This window comes from Oncorhynchus mykiss, chromosome 12, assembly GCF_057628025.1.
Source record: "Oncorhynchus mykiss isolate SJ-2025 chromosome 12, ASM5762802v1, whole genome shotgun sequence".
NCBI classification, from domain to species: Eukaryota; Metazoa; Chordata; class Actinopteri; order Salmoniformes; family Salmonidae; genus Oncorhynchus; species Oncorhynchus mykiss.
The window spans coordinates 75,215,557-75,237,066 of record NC_143033.1 but is presented as its reverse complement, the minus strand read 5'-3'; the positions used below and the strand labels follow the sequence as shown (position 1 = coordinate 75,237,066).

The 21,510-nt window shown below is 41.5% G+C and overlaps 1 protein-coding gene across 2 annotated transcripts in view; it reads left to right on the top strand.

Moving 5' to 3' along the window:
* The window catches only part of LOC110538235 (protein ELFN1), an 84,543-nt gene that overhangs the window by 32,512 nt on the left and 30,521 nt on the right, over nt 1-21,510 (top strand). For both annotated transcript variants that reach the window (XM_021624929.3, XM_021624930.3), the window contains exon 2: nt 12,787-12,882. The gene's annotated coding sequence lies outside the window, so the exon portion shown is untranslated. The remainder of the gene's footprint in view (nt 1-12,786; nt 12,883-21,510) is intronic.

Here is a 21,510-nt window from a genome sequence, read left to right as displayed (position 1 = left end):
GGCATTAACGCAACTGTACACCAGAGGCATTAACGCTACTGCACACCAGATTCAGTAACACTACTGTACTGTACACCAGAGATAGTAATGCTACTGTACTTCATATTCAGTAACACTACTGTATTGTACACCAGAGGCAGTAACGCTACTGAACACCAGATTCAGTAACACTACAGTACTGTACACCAGAGGCAGTAACACTACTGTACACCAGAGGCATTAACGCTACTGTACACCAGAGGCATTAACGCTACTGTACACCAGATTCAGTAACACTACTGTACTGTACACCAGAGGCAGTAACACTACTGTACTGTACACCAGAGGCAGTAACACTACTGTACTCTACACCAGAGGCAGTAACACTACTGTACTGTACACCAGAGGCAGTAACACTACTGTACTCTACACCAGAGGCAGTAACACTACTGTACTGTACACCAGAGGCAGTAACACTACTGTACTCTACACCAGATTCAGTAACACTACTGTACTGTACACCAGAGGCAGTAACACTACTGTACTGTACACCAGAGGCAGTAACACTACTGTACTCTACACCAGAGGCAGTAACACTACTGTACTGTACACCAGAGGCAGTAACACTACTGTACTCTACACCAGAGGCAGTAACACTACTGTACTGTACACCAGAGGCAGTAACACTACTGTACTCTACACCAGAGGCAGTAACACTACTGTACTCTACACCAGAGGCAGTAACACTACTGTACTGTACACCAGAGGCAGTAACACTACTGTACTCTACACCAGAGGCAGTAAAACTACTGTACTGTACACCAGAGGCAGTAACACTACTGTACTGTACACCAGAGGCAGTAACACTACTGTACTGCACACCAGAGGCAGTAACACTACTGTACTCTACACCAGAGGCAGTAAAACTACTGTACTCTACACCAGAGGCAGTAACACTACTGTACTGCACACCAGAGGCAGTAACACTACTGTACTGTCCACCAGAGGCAGTAACACTACTGTACACCAGAGGCAGTAACACTACTGTACTGTCCACCAGAGGCAGTAACACTACTGTACACCAGAGGCAGTAACACTACTGTACTGTCCACCAGAGGCAGTAACACTACTGTCCACCAGAGGCAGTAACACTACTGTACTGTCCACCAGAGGCAGTAACACTACTGTACACCAGAGGCAGTAACACTACTGTACTGTCCACCAGAGGCAGTAACACTACTGTACTGTACACCAGAGGCAGTAACACTACTGTACTCTACACCAGAGGCAGTAACACTACTGTACACCAGAGGCAGTAACACTACTGTACTCTACACAAGAGGCAGTAACACTACTGTACTCTACACCAGAGGCAGTAACACTACTGTACTGTACACCAGAGGCAGTAACACTACTGTATTCTACACCAGAGGCAGTAACACTACTGTACTCTACACCAGAGGCAGTAACACTACTGTACTTTACACCAGAGGCAGTAACACCACTGTACTCTACACCAGAGGCAGTAACACTACTGTACTCTACACCAGAGGCAGTAACACTACTGTACTCTACACCAGAGGCAGTAACACTACTGTGCTCTACACCAGAGGCAGTAACACTACTGTACTCTACACCAGAGGCAGTAACACTACTGTGCTCTACACCAGAGGCAGTAACACTACTGTACTCTACACCAGAGGCAGTAACACTACTGTACTCTACACCAGAGGCAGTAACACTACTGTACTCTACACCAGAGGCAGCAACACTACTGTACTCTACACCAGAGGCAGTAACACTACTGTACTCTACACCAGAGGCAGTAACACTACTGTACTCTACACCAGAGGCAGTAACACTACTGTACTCTACACCAGAGGCAGTAACACTACTGTACTTTACACCAGAGGCAGTAACACCACTGTACTCTACACCAGAGGCAGTAACACTACTGTACTCTACACCAGAGGCAGTAACACTACTGTACTCTACACCAGAGGCAGTAACACTACTGTACTCTACACCAGAGGCAGCAACACTACTGTACTCTACACCAGAGGCAGTAACACTACTGTACTCTACACCAGAGGCAGTAACACTACTGTACTGTCCACCAGAGGCAGTAACACTACTGTACTGTCCACCAGAGGCAGTAACACTACTGTACTCTACACCAGAGGCAGCAACACTACTGTACTCTACACCAGAGGCAGTAACACTACTGTACTCTACACCAGAGGCAGCTACAGTAATGATAGTGATGCATAGGAAACAAAGCATTTGGGCTTGAGGGTTTAGCTTCACCTCTTGTAAATTGTAGTCGTTGACTTGTTCTTGGTAATTAGTCGAAACCTTCCTGTTGCTGCGGGCTAACAAACAGCAGTCCACTGAAAATGAAGGATCCTGGCAATGCTGGTACAGATTATAGCTTGTGGACATGTTTTTGCCAGTTACTCCAATCTGTAGCTACTCCTTGTCTGCGCTCCAGGTGCAATACATGTTGCACCGTTGAAAGGTGAGCTCATCAATCTATTTTGGGGCGCATTGCTTTGAGATTGTAAACGGCTCTGTCCCCTTGTGCTGCTGTTTGATTGACATGGCAGGAGTCCCAGTCTGGGCTAAGCCTCAGCAGGCTCTCAGAATGTCTCTCTAATGAAGTCCTCACGCTTCAGGCACACGAACACAATACAACACAGAGCCCTGGAGCAGGCAGGGGGCAGGGAGGTGTGGCAACAACAAGCAAACAACGAATTGCGTGAATTTGCCGAGTCACAAGTCACTTGTGGAGTGTCTTGCAGCAGTGTTAAAAAATATATTAAAAATCAAGACTGCATCGTTGGGCTCAAGCTTTGCCTCCTAGAAAGAGAACACTTTGAGCGAGCCAATATTATTATTTGAAACTAATAATTGAATGCATGATGTTTTCTTTTGTAAGCACTTCTGTGCAAGTTCAATCATGCTTCAGAATCATTCTAGATACATGACATTGACCCAAAAGATATATGAAGATTGTTTCATGTCCCATTTTGTTCTGTGTCCTCCAAAATAGCTGAGAATGTACAATTTACTTTAATTTGGCATAATTGTCATTCAATTAAATTTAAGAAAATGAATTTCTGCATCTTAATAGTTGAATGGCATCTACCCCTTGTATGAAAGCATAATTGAATAGACTAGGGTTTCTAATTATTGTATCAAACCTGTATAGTGTGAGCTATAGAATGCTAGATCACAGCTGTGTTTGGAACATGTTGTTGCACTGAGTTGCTCTGGATTCTAAGCTACAGCAGACGTCAACACTGTGGCTTTATCAGACCCAAAGGCACATTACCAGCTCTCTCAGGCCCTTTAATGAATCAAGTGTGGCAACAGTCATCAATATGAAGACGTCGTGTAATGCTTAGAGTGCAAACACTTAGCTACTGAATCTTTCCACTATTGAGCACTCTAGAAGTAAACTGAAAAAATCAGCAGTGGGACAATTTTATTACAATTTGTCCATTTCTTGATTTAAGAATCCATTTGTGTTTGATCACTTAGGGAATCCAAGAGGCTCATCGTTTTAGAGAACCTAGTGTGTGATTTTCTGCAAAAACGAATGCTCTCAAGGCTAAAATAGTGTCAAGAATTGGTCCTGCAATATGTGCAAGGCTATTGACGTTGGTGTCTATATTCAGAAGGGCCACCCAGCTCTTGTGAAAGATCCAGGTTATTGTGTGGTGATTTATTGAGCTCATATTGCAGCCAGAACAAAGTGCCCTAACCTGGCAAGTAGGATGTCGTGGTGGTGAGTGATTTCCAGAGGCTTCAGTGGGCTACATTGCAGCAGAAGCCCAGTGTGCTCTGAATGATAACATGCTCATAACGGAATCAGAAGCAGCAAATTGATTTTCCACTTTTAGTTTTATCAATGTTGAATATTTGAATGGGCATACATTAACAGTGTGGGAGGGCTTGGCCGGATGGCTGGATGACTGTTCACTTTCACTGATTGCTTTGGAGCATTGGACAAGGATGTGTTTAAAGTACAGGGCACTTCTCTCCGTTCCGTAAAGCAGCTAGGAGATGGTGTCTCGTAACATAAGCTTGTTAAGCAGGAGCAGAACGCCTGGCCCGCTACCGTCCCTCTTGTAGAGAGTACTGTACGTGTGCATTGGGCTAGTTCAACACAACCCTAATGATTGGTGCAGCCCAACAGTCAGCCACCCTCAACATTGCACGTCCTTACCTTTAACTCAATACTTTAAAGGAGTTAGATGAAGTAGGGGAAAGACAGCCTGGGTCATTTCTTCATTGTGGATTGTCCACAAGGAATGATACAAGCCTCTCGCATCGTTCACCACAATACAATTCAGTCAAGCCACAGGCACACCACTAGTTAACGCTCTTCAAGTCATTTGCAATCTGCAATTGTTTTGTTTATGCATTTGGAGAGGACATTGCTATTTGTTCCAGCGTCATGCCTCAAGCTTGCTGAAAATGTGAAAGACATCAACATGCAGCACAGAGTGCAGAGGACTTACAGCACAGCACAGAGGACTTACACCTCACAGTGCTCTGCTTCCATCAATTATTGTGCAACTGGCCATAATGGGGGGCTCACTATACAATATCCTCATGGAAAATCATTCCTGTTTACCCTTTACAGGCCACATCCTTCATTCAGATCTACATGCATAACTTAATTCCACACATAAGGGAGGCATTTATTATACGTGTAAATGAGACGATATTTGTTTCCATGGTGCTGTAGCTCATTATTCTGTGGCGTTGTGCGGTCTGACACATTACATCTGCAGGCCAATGTCACCAGGAGTTCATTTTGGATTAGCTAGTTGTTCTCCAAGTCAAGAATAGTACATTTTGAATATGTCCAACTTACTCTGATTAATATTCTTCTCAGACAGAGAGAGGAACTTTATGACTCAGCACTGTGATGCTCTGCAGTGCTCCAGTGATCCTGCTCAATGTCCCCAGCATTCCACTGAGTCCAAACCCACTAATGGCACTGATGACAATAGTTATCGCCATCTTTTTCTGGCAGGGAGAGTTGTTGAGAGACCAGGCGGCACTGCAGGCCTTCTCATTCTAATTTCAAGCTTGGGCCATATCAGAAGATGATCTACCCCTTACGGTTTTGATGTTTTGCTGATATTCTCTGGATGAGATCTTCTTCTCGGACATAGTTCTGTTGTGCCTCCAGAGTTGTGTTACCAAATTTGTTCCCACCTGACTTCCTTATAACGTTTACTTGAATGTACATTTCAGTGAGAAGTGTCGGTTATCGGCGTTCTTGGTTGTGATCCAGGTTGCAGAGTTAGCTGGATCCCTCAGCGAAAGTGTACCCCGCGAGGACTGTTAATTAGCCTCACTTTTGTTTTGCGTTTCCTGATTTGCCCGCTACAGTACTCCAAAGGAAATGAAATCTTCCACATGGAAACAGACACATAAATATGATGTGTGACTTGATATGTTTCATTAATAACTGAATACCAAGAGCTGGTTAAAAATAGATGTTCTTCAGGCTGCTATACTGTGATGAGAAATGCATCAGGCACCAGTGAGCAGGCTACTCGTTTCACGATGTTGTGTTCTAGTTTCAATGGATTATCTATTAATTATTTCAACCCGACTTGAAAAGGACTTCACACGAGGAGGTCGGTTGTTTGTGTCAGCATGGTGACTTTTAGTGTTTCAGAGGTTTTCAGATGGTTTAAGAGATTTAATGACAACTATTCTAAAGCTCATTTCATCACTGATCTCTTCTGTTAATTATAGCGGGTCACACTGATAACAAACTATACCATGAACAAAATATCTGTTGATAAGCAACTGCATGTTAAGGTCACGTTTACGTTTAGGGTTAGGTTTAGAATCAGGGTTAGGATACGGATTAAGGTTAGTGTTGGGGTTACGTTTACGTTTAGGGTTAGGTTTAGAATCAGGGTTAGGATACGGATTAAGGTTAGTGTTGGGGTTACGTTTAGGGTTAGGTTTAGAATCAGGGTTAGGATACGGATTAAGGTTAGTGTTGGGGTTACGTTTACGTTTAGGGTTAGGTTTAGAATCAGGGTTAGGATACGGATTAAGGTTAGTGTTGGGGTTACGTTTACGTTTAGGGTTAGGTTTAGAATCAGGGTTAGGATACGGATTAAGGTTAGTGTTGGGGTTACGTTTACGTTTAGGGTTAGGTTTAGAATCAGGGTTAGGATACGGATTAAGGTTAGTGTTGGGGTTACGTTTACGTTTAGGGTTAGGTTTAGAATCAGGGTTAGGATACGGATTAAGGTTAGTGTTGGGGTTACGTTTAGGGTTAGGTTTAGAATCAGGGTTAGGATACGGATTAAGGTTAGTGTTGGGGTAAGGGTTACGTTGAGGGTTAGGATAAGGGTCACGGTTATTGTTAGAACTAGGGTCAGGGTTCGTAGATAGTTAGCTGAAATGTTACTGATCTATCAAAATAAAGTGTTACCTTATAGTGTGCCGTTCATGTTTGAACAATACCCAATCCATCAGTCACTTGGTGTCTTCGTGTAGCTTCATCTTTGTTGTGTTGAAAGCACACAATGTTGGAAGAATCCTTTCTATTCCTGAAAATAACCTCTATCCATTAGTGTCTTAAGGGTTCCCACACTTTCCTTTTTGTGCCTCAGAAGCAATCCTAGATTGCCATCATACACTGGATTTCCATGCAACTCTCCGTAGCTTTTGAGGCCCCGGAGAAGAGCTGCTCAAAGCAATAATAGCCCCAGAGTAAAAAACACATGCAGTGAGCCTGTTATACTGTCATGCTAATCTTTCCACCCTACATATCCAGCATAATAACACATTATTGCCTGTGCCACTTCAGAGATCCTGCTTTGATTAAGTATAAAGGTCATTATGGCCTTTTTAGAAATCTCAATGAAGATGCTCTTGGTGAATGATTCTTGAGAGCAAAAACAGGCAAGGGAGTACATTAATATCTTTGTCACATCTGTGTGTATGAGGGCATGTGCAGGAGCACATTACTATTTGACACAAAGCCTTCCCAAAGAGGCAAAGATCAGCTACTAAATGAATAATTCCCCCGGCGAAGTACAAAGAAACCCCCTGAGTGCATGTCATTTAATAGCTTCCCCTAGCATTCCTCAGTGTCCCATTCAGTCCTTTTTTATGTTAGAGCAGAACAGCCATGTTCACAACCACCAGTCCCTATACTCCCATTTGAAAGTCGATGTAACAAAAGATGTGGAAATCCAGCCTTGCACAGATCTGCATAGTCCTCTTTTACAGGGCAAGAGTCAAGTGTACAGCTTTAAGGTGTTGTAACACTGAGCGCGACATTTGTTACATTGACAGGTTGAAGCATTAACTCTCCATAATGGAATAGTGAGCAGACATCATATTTGGACATGTCGAGCTTCTAATAGGACAGTGGGGGGGGGGGTGGTCCATACAGTAGTGACAATGTCATCTTGATGTATTCATGACGTGGTGACATTTTTAGATGGCTCATGAATGTTATATGAACGTTAGCATTTCAACTGGCAGGTCGTAAAAGGCGAAAGCCATCAAGTGATGATGGGATGTTATTGTAAGACAGTGTACTTGAAGAGTCTCACCTTGTAATTGTAGCGCTTGTCAGAGGGTTAACATTAGCAAACATGTAGGCGTTACAGTACAGTACACATTACACAAATGCGCCACTTAACCTCCAGAGTCCAATTAAGACATAGTGTGCATGATGCCAACATTTGCTGCTGCTCTCAATTCATGCAACCCTTTCTAGAGTAGTCAGTCAACCTCACTATTACAGCTGGTCATGAGCATTAAGCTGAAAAATGAGTTAGTCAAGCTGACAAACATTTCTGGCAAAAATATCAAATAAAAAACTTTGAACAGTGCTTCTCCATTGTGTCCTGAGATCCTTCCTTTAACTAAGGCCGTGCGTTAATAAGCATGTTGTTATGATTCGTTTCTTAGCTTACTAGCATTTTGGTGGTTGGTTCAATGAGATCGCCTGAAGATTCCAGCTCCCCATGGACTAAAGAAATGTGTCTCACACGTTTTGTGTTGGTCTCACATTTCTTTCAGTATAACAACTCATCTTAACATTCCAAGTACACATGTGTGTACAATAACGCCATATACCTTCAATATTGAAACAGTAAACTTGTAGTAAAAGTATCTGGGAACCCATTTTGTTTGAAATGTGTTTGGAAGAGACAGAGAATATTTACATTGCCTGATGGTAGACAATAATACTGTATAATCTATTTTTGGCATGTTCATTTCAAGGATTCCGGTGTGTTTTGTTTTCCGAGTGGCTTACTGTTTGCGGGTCCATCAGAAAAGTCCAGTCTCTCAGTCTCCCTATGGGGAACTAACAGTGTGGCTCCTCACCTCCATGCCTCCAGGTCTAACTAACGGAGAGACTGACTCACTCAGATGTGAAATCAAGTTTACAAAAAACAGGGTCTCTTTTCCTACTGGATCTTGTGCATAGCCCAACAAAGTGAGAAATCAATAGTTTCCTGGGAAAACAATCCATATGGTCTTCCTGGAATCAGTCTTTTCCCCCCAAACTTAACTTAACCGCCTGAATCCATTGTTTTTAAATTAGCTTGGTTGCACTGCATTTAGAAAGGTTGGTTGCTTTGCACCACCACAGATATATTCCCTTTTCAATCCAACTGATGATTAATTCTGTGGTCTAAATATTTCCATTTTAGAAACCAGTATAATGATGATTTAAATGGTTTGACTATCCAGATCTGTTTACACTTGATTGATATCCAGATACAATGGATCCCTCCGGAGGTAGTCAGGAAGATCTGATCACAATCAGATCCCAATGCGTCTTTTAATCATCTACACCTGTTTAAAAAAAATGTGTGCACAATCACAATGTCCACAAGATCAGGACAAAGGACTCGTAGAACCAGGTGTAAACGGGGCTTCTGTTTCCGTCATGTGGAGGCTGTTCTTTGTCTTAGGGTGTCCCCGCGATGATTGTCTATGCATAATCCCAGTGTATGCAACTCAGCCCATCACAGAGAAGAATTATAGGGATACTCATGAATGCACGACAGCATACTTCTCCTCTTAAAATGACCTCCAAGACGGCCAGCCGCTAGAGGCAAAGCCCTCAGCCCTCTCTTATGGCCGTCTTTCTTTTAAGACACCTCAAATCAAATCAAAGTTTATTGGTCGCGTACACAGTTTAGCAGGTGCTATAGCAGGTGCAGCGAAATGCTGATGTGACTAGGTCCTAAAAATGCAGTAAAACCTTACATCATTCTTATGGTTTCACTGTATGTTACTGTGCTGTGTAGAGCTGCATCTGTCTCCAACTCCTTTTGGGAATATTCCATTGGAATTATGCTCTTGTACAAAAAGCCAAAGCACTTAGCAATTCACTTTCTTCCTCTACAAAGCTTTTGTGAGCCTATGGCATTTTTTCATACCTGGAAGGTTATAGTTTTTATCTCATTTTTGTATTTGTATTTTCTGCAGATCACACATATCACACATGATTAAATATAGGATATTTTCCGAGCAAAGATACACATACTAACCCATATTTTCTTTCTGTTCAAAATGATCTTTAAATGAATTGGCCAGGGTTTCTTTTATTATTCATTGAATTCTTGGGGAATTCCAGTGCCCTTTTTGTTTTCAGATGAATCCATCCGTTCCATTCTGAAATCTCTCATCCCGTCTCTGTTGTTTTCTTTGCACAGTCGTTAAAGTCTCAGCCGGAACCAAGCACATTGAGGTCCCTCAGAGAAGGGTTGCAATGCAATACTAAGTTAACAATGTAATTACCATCACTAGTTTGTGATGCACTGCTTTGTGTAATGTGTAATTGGGAAATGTTGGATTTCCACATTAACAGCCCCAGTTTTATTTTCTATTGTTCAGCCTTGTCATGTTCTTTGGTACAGAATTAATTGTATTTATTTGTCGACAGACCGAGGGAGTGGAATGGACAGATGGTTATCTCACAACTAACTGGCAACATCTTTCTACTACACATCTTCCACAGTGAATCCAGTACAAGACCAACCGAGCCAGACAAAACAATGTATTGGGAATCCATATTGTTGACATTCCATCCAAGATATGAAATCGATGTGATGCGTGTAATCTGTGTGTCTTGAATCCCGGGCCTTAACTTAATTCCACTACCACGGATAACCAATGCCACGACATTACCGTTACTTCCTGTGGTTCCCTTTATGATTTGTGTGATATTTGACATTGAACAGATTGTAATGCAATCTGTGTATCTTGGCAGACAGAATGTTCTACGTGCAGTAACTTCATAGCAATAATTTATTAACGGTCTAGGAAATTCAACCCCACACTCATGGGGAACATCATTAACTTGAGACAGTAATACCTAAGGACCTCACTAATCGCGTGTAGCAATGTCCTGTAATATTGCTATCATTATCACAAATTGAAAACATGGTATCCAGGGTGTCCTCAATAACGAATACATTAGTATATTATTTCAGACACAAAGGGAATCCATTTCCAGTGCAACATAGCTTCTTTTTTGGAACGCTATCTTGGAGGAAAGTGCATGCCAGTGATTTGTGAGCAATTGCTTCAAACTGAAGTGGACCACAGCAGGGCTATTTTGGTCCACATACCCCTGTGTGCCCCTCTGCACTCGTCAGCAGCTGAGCAGAGTCAGTCAGGTCAGTCAGATCAGACTGAGTTGATGCCCAGCCTTCCAGTGCTCAGGGTCAGTGTGCCGGGGATGTGCCATATACTCCTGCTCTCTCGCTCCCCAAGGCCATATGGGGCCTGCACCTCCTCCTGGGCTCCTGCTCCCCCCTGCCCACCCCCCACCCCCCACCCCCAACCCCCGCCCCACCTCAGAAACACTTACATCACAAATAGGTCAGAATCCTGTCAAAACTACATGTACTGTCTGAGTAGAGAAGCGCATCAGTCTCTGAGATAACATGGGGGGAGGGGATGATTCTGCTCTAATAGGAGATGTGATGTGATTCCTGTTTACTTGTTATTTTGTTTCCTTCATTTAGTTACTTCATTGATTTTTTACACATATGTGCAGGAAACAACATTTACTTACATTTGAAATCCCCCTGGGGTTTTTATGCTTCTCATCCGTTTATAATTTTTTCTCTGTTTACAGTTTTTTTCCTCTGGAAAATTATGTATTGAGTTATGGTTGTGCTTAATAACAGTGAAAACCAATGTAGACGTGATGTTTTTCATGTTAATATTTGAGAGACCCTTGTATTCTCCCAGGGGTCTGAGTCGAGGGAAGGGTTTTCAGTTCTGCCGTGTAGGCTAGCTGGGGTAGCTAGCTGGGGCAGCTAGCTGGGGTAGCTAGCTGGGGCAGCTAGCTGGGGCAGCTAGCTGGGGTAGCTAGCTGGGGCAGCTGCAGGATCAATCCTGCCAAGGACACAGGGCTTCCCAGGCCTGTTCAATGCCATGAAATGGGTAATTGAACAGCTAAATGGAGTCATTATGATGAGTAATTAAAAGAATAGCGCCCAAGACTCCCCAAACTCTTCTTTTTGTTGTTGTTTCCGCCGTTTTTTTTTTCTTCATAGGCCCGCCTGCGTTATATGGCAGCTGCCTCGGGGCACTCAAACTATCACCTCTTTCAACAGAATGCAAATTGCATCCTTACCAACTAATTGAATGGTGTTATCTATCGTCCTCAGATTTATTGAAATTCTAGCAGTGTTTCAGATTTCCATTAGCTACTGTTCAACATTGCATTTCTGTCTGTGTTTTTCCCAAGATACTGCATGTCACACAAACAGTGGATCACAGGAGAGGGGACTAGAGAATCATTTCATTTCAACAAGAGTACTAATATGAATACTGATAGCGCACTCATCTGAAGCTTGAGTTAATATGTATGTAGGTGTCTCTATATAGGAACTTTTCATTACTGCAGTGTTGCATAGAGACTTCATAAACAAGATCATACCAACATGAGTAAAGGCAACAGCAGGGCTATACATCATATTCTATTTAGCTAACAAATGACATATACTGGGTACAAAGCATCCGTTTCTCATCATTGTCTTGCCTTTCTGTAATATGAACAGAGAGAGCACCAATGTTCCCCCTGGGCAGTGAGTATGGAAAATAGTCATTGGGTTTATACGGGAAGCCATTTAGAGGGAGGAAAGCAAATTGAGTTTTGTTTAATTAGTACGAGCAGTTTGCTGATCACAGGAAATTGCATGGCCAGAATATGGTATACAGGATTTCATTAGCTTGTTCCTGTTAATTGAGGTTTATAGAGTGAATCAAATCAAATCAGTCCTTAAAAAAAAGGGTTGTGCTATTGGACGTGCTCATGAATTGCTATTGCAGAGAGCCCCGGCAATGATAGGTCATTATAGGTAATAAGGGTCACCCACCTAAGATGAATTCCCCTAATCAATCCTTTATGACAGGGGGTTGTAACACTGGTGCTGAAGTACACCCAACAGTATACATTTCTGTTGAAGCCCCAGACAAACACACCTCATTCTACTTGTTGGGGGTACTGGAGGACCGGAGTTGGGAACCACTCCTTTATGAACACTACGAAAACCAACGACCCTGTTCTGAACCAAAACAGCAGTGTGAGCTGGCTAGATACTAAAATATGGATTTCTACATGGATTTCTATCTTTGTTTGGACAGAAATGTTTTAAAACCACTCAAAAGTTATGAAGAGATTCATTCACACATTGCACTCTGCCATATGTTTTCCTGTGCGGAGAGCAAAAAAGGAGCTGTTTGATTTACCCTTTGATTATCTGTGTGTTTCCCCAGAGGACCAGAAGAAGGATCCATGAGGACTGGACTGATGCTGCTGGAGGATCCCAGAGATGCTTTTACTTATCGGAGACATTAACCCAGATAGCAGAGGTAAGTCCAGTGACTGGCATGGATTCAACCTTAGCATGACTCCCTCCAGGTGATACGCTGCCCTGTAATGTGTGTCCCTAAGAGGATCCCGGGGAATCTATCTCTAATCTACCGGTCACAATACACATGGATAACTACATGAGACAAGACAAGCCCTCACAGGACATGGTATTCTCCAACAAAAGAAAATTAATTTGAAGGGTCAGTTCTAAATTCACTGGGTGAGGGTCATAAAAATAAGCACCCCCCTCCCCAAGGTTATACATATTTTCACCTGACCCTGCCATTGAACTGTAAAAATAAAAATGCACACCGTCCACCCTCATAGAATTGATAAGAAATTATGTTTGTGACCACAAATAATAGCAACTGTAGCAACCCTGTGTTTATAAACATGGATAAACATCAACTTTGCCATACTGGCATGTTTTTGTGACATAGTCGATGCCACGCAGGGCTACGGGCCAGAAGGTTGAGGGTTCGCAGACCACCACGGACGAGCTTGCTCTCCCTGCTTGTTTCACTAGGCCTACACTACAACCAGAGCCGGCTGCAGACCATGATAAGCTAGGGAGAAATCCGATTTTCTACATTTTGATGCCATACTTATAGTTATATAAAATATATGCAACAAATTTTCCATTAACAGGTTTCTGTGCCAATGCACCACACAGCCAATTAACAAAGCATACCGACTTCGGGCGCTAAGAACAGCTCTTAGTCGTGGTATATTGGCCATATACCACACCCCCTCGTGCCTTATTGCTTAATTGTTCTTACCAGGTAGACTGTTATATTTAAAACAGTTAATATTACTCTCTGGCTCTGGTATTTTTCTGGTGGACAGCTCTAGAAAATAACAAATAGTTGGATAGGTACCTGGGGGCTGAATCTGTGATAATTCCGTGGACCAGATCAAGTTGAATTAATACTACAATTCTTTTCCACAGATAGCCATCCTAGCTGCTTAAAATTATTAACCTCCAGATGAGTATGAGAGGGTAGTTCAAGCACAATTCTTACAAGCTTGTTTTTGCTGGTCTGTAGCTTGTTCTTTAGATGTTTGGGGCTGCTGTTGAACCTTGATGTGCAGGCATAATCAAAGTGACACTGGATTAGAGCACTTGCCAGAGTCTTTATGGTGTTTACAGCTAGGTTTCCATCCAATTGGCAAAAGATGTTCAAACATTTGCATAAAAACAATATTTTTTCCCATCCAACACAATCTCACACTCAATTCGTGAAATATGTACAAAAAGTATTTCAGCAGATTTCGTGCATTTTTGTGTCTTAATTTGTGTGAAAAGACAAATTTTTATGCGACTTCATTCAGAGGAAAATACATTTTGGGGAGGCAAACCTCGGAACAATGTTTTGAAAGTTATTAGAGTAATGCATGATGGGCAATGATGTTCTACACTACCTTTTTTGCTTCCCACTGTTATTTATATATATACAGTGCCTTTTAGCTATACAGTGCATTTATATATATACAGTGCCTATACAGTGTCTGCACACAATACCCCATAATAACAAAGTGAAAACAGGTTTTTAGAAATGTTTACAAATTTATAAAAAATCTAAAACCAAAAGACCTTCTTCACAATAAGTGTTCAGCCCCTTAGCTATGAGTCTCGATTTTGAGCTCAGGTTTATCCTGTTTCCATTGATCATCCTTGAGATGTTTCTACAACTTGATTGGAGTCCACCTGTGGTAAATGTAATTGTTTGGACATGATTTGGAAAGGCACACACCTGTCTATATAAGATCCAACAGTTGACAGTGAAGGTCAGAGCAAAAACCAAGCCATGAGGTCGAAGGAATTGTCCGTAGAGCTCGGAGACAGGATTGTGTAAAGGCACAGATCTGGGGAAGGGTACCAAAACATTTCTGCAGCATTGAAGGTCCCCAAGAACACAGTGTCCTCCATCACCACCAAGATTCTTCCTAGAGCTGGCCGCCCAGCCAAACTGAGCAATCGGGGGAGAAGGGCCTTGGTCAGGGAGGTGACCAGGAACCTGATGATCACTCAGAGCTCTAGAGTTCCTCTGTGGAGATGAAAGAACCTTCCAGACAGAAGCCAAACCTCAGTAAATGGCAGATGACAGCCTGCTTGTACTTTGCCAAAAGGCACCTAAAGACTCTCAGACCATGAAAAACAAGATTCTCTGGTCTGATGAAACCAAGATTGAACTCTTAGGCCTAAATGTCAAGTGTCACATCTGGAAGAAACCTGGCACCATTCCTACGGTGAAGCATGGTGGTGGTAGCATTTTCAGCGGCAGGGACTGAGAGACTTTGATCGAGGCAAAGATGAATGGAACAAAGTACAGAGAGATCCTTGATGAAACCCTGCTCCCGAGCGCTCAGCACCTCAGACTGGGGTGAAGCTTCACCTTCCAATAGGACAACGACCCTAAGCACACAGCCAAGACAGCGCAGGAGTGGCCCAGCCAGAGCCCGGACTTGAACCCGATCAAACATCTCTGGAGGGACCTGAAAATAGCTGTGCAGCAACGCTCCCCATCCAAGCTGACATAGCTTGAGAGGATCTGCAGAGAAGAATGGGATAAACTCCTCAAATGCAGGTGTGCCAAGCTTGTAGCGTCATACACAAGAAGACTCGAGGCTGTAATCGCTGCCAAAGGTGCTTCAACAAAGTACCGAGTAAAGGGTCTGAATATTTATGTAAATGTGATATTTCCATTTTTTATTTAATAAATTGACAAACATTTCTAAAAAACAGTTTTTGCTTTGTGATTGTGGGGTATTGTGTGTAGATTGATTAGGAAAAAGAACAATTCATTTCATTTTAGAATAAGGTTGTAACGTAACAAAATGTGAAAAAATTCAAGGGGTCTTGAATACCTTCCAAATGTCGAATTTTATGAGGGTTGCCAGATTGGAGAAAAAAAATACAGATTTTTTTCCTTTTTTTGTGGTATCGATGAAGATATTTGACTGGGGAATATGGATACAATGTTATGTTGGGAAATGATATAATTATATAATACACACCATTGTACACTTAGAGAGCAACACACATATACACACACTCTTTTTTTAAACTTATGTTGTAGCCAACTCTTGACGTTTGTATTCAGAATTTTTCTTAAAATATTTGTATCTAGTTGTCATGTATTCATTATCTTTAACTGGTTAAGTGTTTGTAGTTTGCATGTTTCAGTAATGATTACATGGTTAAATAGCCCAAAATCTCTACCTGATTTAGCTTTTGGTATATTTGGTATTTTTGTACATATTCTGTATTTCCACTGAAGAAAGCAATAATGAGTCAACATTCTACTGTAAATAAATGGAAACTACCTGTTATAAAACGGAAATTGCTCTCCATAAATAAATGAAACCATTCGGCAATAGGTTTCACAGCCCTATAATAGTGATGCAAGTTGTATCAGCTTAAAAAGGGTTTATTCACAACCTATAAGATGTTTGGAAATGTGGTATAGGAGAGTCTGAAATGTCAGCAGCCATTTCAAGTGAGAAATGCTCAGTTTGGGTTTTGCAGCCCTATAATAATGATACAAGTTCTATCACCTTAAAAATGGTATATTTGCAACCTCTGGGGTATAACATGTTGGGCAAAACGGTATAGGAGAGTCTGACATATTACCCCTAATTTGAGTTCAGTCTTTGCCAATGAGAACCAAGAGAGGCCTAGCTTCATCCTTCATGACTGGGAAAGGCCTCGATTCTAGGCCGTAAAAAATCCTACATCCATCTCATTAGATCAGAACAGGATTCATATTGTTGGTTTGCATCCTAAAAAAAGGATAGTTGTGTTTTGCTGCAGAACGCACTTACATCATCTGTCTACCCATATGATGTGGATCCTTGTCAGGTTATTAGATGTATAAGCTTTAGTAACAAAATAACATGTTTGTAATAACACTTTAAACAGGTTATTTGTAAAGGTGTAGAATGTGTTTGTTTTTACCTTATGTAAATTGGACATACAGAGGATTAACTTCTGAATAACTGGTGAGGGCATTGCACTTTCCATTCAGCTTCAGGCAACTTTGATGTAAGGCTTGATGATACCTGTGGTGACTACTTCTCTCCGTCACGCCAATTGTTGCTTATCCATTGTTCACTAAATATATCAATGTAATTACACCCAACACAATGTTGAAGAACAGAATACCTCCCACCACTAGATCACATAAATAGGTGTGAGCTGATCGTAATCCCAACGCTGCCATCAATGTAGCGGAAGAAAGTGAAAGCTGCAACGAGGACGCTAACCAGGGCTCATACATGGCAAACTGAGCTCTAACAGCCGTTGCCATGAAAGCTAAGTAGGCCTCTAGGCCGAGGCAGTAGGTCTACAATGCTGGCATATGCCTTGTTACAAGAGCCTAAGTATATAACATGATTGACCTGACCATACTAATCATTGGAAGTGCCATAAGTGTAAGTCAACATAATTCATTATTTTACATTAACCTGTTACACTGCATTGATGTGGCATAATTGATCACAGTACAGACTCGTTATAGTTGCAAATGCCATTCAGTTGCACCAGGGGAATTTAAACCAAACAGAGTTTTTTGCGGGTCTTCTGTTTCCCCACACTTATTGGTTATTTCATTTCCCATAATGATAATGTATCCCCATTCCCTAACATATGTGCACGTGAGTGTGAAATTGTGTTGTCCCATCAGAGTTGTGTTTCCATCTAATTTAATTTGTTGCAGATAAAATGATGTGCATAAATACGTAGTGCACATAAAAATACATTTTGTGGTTAAATTCTCATGTACCGAATAAAAAAATACAAGTTAAATGGATTTCCATTGCATTTACAACTCTAGGTCTACTGGTTTTGTCTCCAAAAATATTGCGTACGTATAGTGAACGTGTCCACTCTGGTATTGGCATGTGTGCTCTAGACAACAGCTCACAGACACAGTGCGGGTATAGGCTACATGATCAGATTATTATGGACAAAAGTGCAATATTATTTTTGTTTGTCAAACTGCAGCCAAGCATCGATCATTATGACACCAGAATAAGAATTATTGAAAGGCGCATCAAGCTCATCATTGTGCACTTTCACCGCCCTGTGAAGTTCATAATTATTTCATCTGTAACATAAGAAATGGTATGCTTTCCCATGACATTTGTCATACAACATGTACTTTCCTCGCATAAAAAGTTTGGATGGAAACCTAGTTAATGTCAAGCCATTTTGAGGAGCTGAAATTATATTTTGGATGAACGTGAGCATACCTACAAGAGAATCTTGAAGTAGCTTAGTCCAATTCAAACATTATGACTAGTTGTGTTTCTGCCACATATAAAAAGTAATACGTTTTAATAGTTCAGTTACAAATATTGAGGTTGGAGAGGAGGCAGAGCATGTGTTAAGCTTTCCTGAATAACTGGGACTGCCAGGAGCGTATGTGGCCACACTATTATAGGACTTGGGAGAATGATGATCTGCAACAGACAGCGCAGCTTAGTAAAATAGAATATAAAACAGAAGTCAAAATACACCCATACTGGCTTGCTACTGTTCCTTTCTAGACCTTATAAACTGTAGAGAGAAGACCCACAACTGATCCACCGATCCCATAGGGCGGCGCAGAATTGGCCCAGCGTCGTCTGGGTTTGGCCAGGGTAGGCCATCATTGTAAATAAGAATTTGTTCTTAACTGACTTGCCTAGTTAAATAAAGTTGAATATTATTTATTTTTTAAATACAAATTAAATGAAACATTGAAATTACAGGGCTTTTCCGCTGTTATTCAATTACATTTCCCCTGCAGCCTAGAGTATAATAATGCAATTATTCATTGTATTGTGGTGTTGTAGACTACTATAGGTAGGATACTAGAAATGTCCCTGAACTAGATCAATAGGAAAGCTTTTTGAGCTGCATGTGTCATGTCTTCACTGTCCTTTCATGCGCAATTATGCACCTGGTTTCTCCGCTGCCTATCAGCTGTAGCTATTTGTTCTTGTGGATTCATATGGAAAATTGATGAAGCTTTGAATGCTTTTATGTGTGGTGTGATTGCTAGTTAGCCTAATACAGATCTGGACAAACGATCCACCTACCACTATTGTCACTATGAATGGAGTACAGGATAGACAGTCTGGTAGACTTTATACAACGGATGGGTCTAATCCTGAATGCTGATTGGTTAAAAAAGCATTCCAGCTGGTGTCTATTCCACCAGCTAAATCTATGACGTTAAAATGACTATTTACTCTGTTCCATCTCAGTGTGCTATCCAGTGTCTCATCAGCCCAACCAGGCAATTTATAAACTTGATTTCCACTAAAAAAAGCATCTAGACATTATCTTACATGTCTTTTAGATCAACATTTAGTTTTCAACAGCGGAGATTTGTATAAACCTTGCTGTCTCTCCAACATTTGCAACATTTTTTCCATATTAAACTTTGTTCTCCAGCTGTCCCATAGTAAAGAAGGTGTAGGGGTCGGGAGTCAGGATGAGACAGACAGGCAGACAGCGATTCCCAGCCAGTCGAAATCATGAATCAGCTGGCATAATTTTTATTGATATATACAAAGGAATGACAATTGAAGAAAGGTATAACAAAACGAAGTGCAGGTAGTTTGCAATTTTTCCAGCTTCAGTTTGAAGTAAAATTGTTAGCTGTGTTGTTGGCTAGCTCCTCTGAACAGCAGTGTCCTGATGAGCGAGGAACATTTTCTATGCCAGGCGAAATCGTGCCTCATTAGCTCATTGTTATGAATATATCCAAATAAATGTCACAAGAAAACAGTTTAAACAAATGCAAATGCAGCTACTGTTGTTATTCTGGCTGCACTGTTTGACATGACTGTAAATTAGCTATAGTTGGCTAGCTATCAAGCAAGGGATAAGAACAATGCCAGCCAGTATGGCAATGGAACATTTAGAAAGAACGACTGGGTCGCGTCCATAGATACAGAACAAAAAGACTGAATGACAGTGTCACGTCTCTGGCAACTGAACCGATAGAACAAACGACCAGCCGGCTTGGGTAGCAACCCTAGATTTATGTCGGGACTATATCTGGTGGAAGGATTAAATAGAATAATTAAACTAATTAAGAAATATATTTGTATGAAAATATTATTTGAATATGTTGGTAACCCGTTGTATAAAAGTGATAATGCCCTCAAAACCGGTGTTTGGAGGATATATTGGCACGGGTGTTAGGCCCGAGACAAAGTGGAGGGACAGCAAACCGTGCCAATATATCCTCCAAACACTGTCTTTGAGGGCATTATGACTTAAATATTAACCTGTTATATAAGCAGATGAGGAAATGTGTCTAGGATGGCAGAAAATATATAGTAAAACCTGCAAAAGAGTGAATGTAAACCAGGGAAGAAACACACTACCCGCCCCTGTGCCCAACATAAAAAACACAACCCTCCCTATGCTTGAGTACCAGCTCTAGAGACTGAATGGTAAAGTGATTCAAACGGGCCAATCTTGAAATTATTTGGTGGAATTTCACTAAAATACATACCACTACTATGAACATATTCTCTTAGAACTTGTAGTCAGTATTTCAATAGCCAATAGCCATGTTGTCTGCTGCTAAGGTAAAGGCTCAAATCTCTGTCGTTTTTTAACACAATACAACACTATCAGAACTCAGGATAAGACCCAGATGCAGACAGCTAGAGTTACAGATGTACTGACCCAAACAGGGGGCATGCAAAAGACAGGTCAAAGGCAGGCAGACGTCCGTAATCCAGGGCAGAGACAATATGGTAAAGAACAGCAGGCAGGCTCAGGACAGGCAGAGGTTCATAAACGTGTCAGAGTCAGGCAGGTACAGAACATCACGGCAGGCTCGGGGTCAGGGCAGGCAGAATTGTCAGATCCGGAGAAACAGACCGTGAGAAAGCAGCGAGACAGGAAAACACACTGGTAAGACCTGACAAGAGGAGACGACCTGGCAACAGACAAACAGAGAACACTGAATATACTGTGGATAACGAGGAAGATGGGCGATACCTGGAGGGGGGTGGAGACAAGCACAAAGACAGGTGAAACAGATCACGGTGTGACAAACACATGGTGGTATGCTGCTCTCTGTCAATCTTCGAAGAAGGCATCTAAGAACTTACACAATTGTGTATAGACTGAATTGTAGATAATATGAAGAGCAATCTTTCCTGAGTCCATAAGGTCAAACCATCAATAGTTATAATATGCTCACCAATGCAAGGGTCACTAAAATATGATATTGATTATGCACATCCGGAGCAGGATTAGAACTATTAAATCTATTGGTCTTTCATGTTTTAATGATTTTTACCTATTACAATTTTTTTATCAGAATTTCAAACTGGAGCTAATATTGACACTGTTTCCTTTTGATTTCAAACAATGTCAGTGTCCATGGCAACTAGATTTCAATGTGAGACAAACTGGCTTTTGATGTGTCTTTGTCAATCACGAGCGAGGGTGGCACATTTGGAAAGACTTCAAAATGTTATCACAGTTGAACACATCAATGTGAACGCCTGGATAGCTAGATCAATTGACTGGCGTTGATTTAATCTCTCCAGTATCAACAGTGGTGATGTACTGCCCTCGGGAGCCCTACTTTAGCAAAAAGCAACATGCTAAC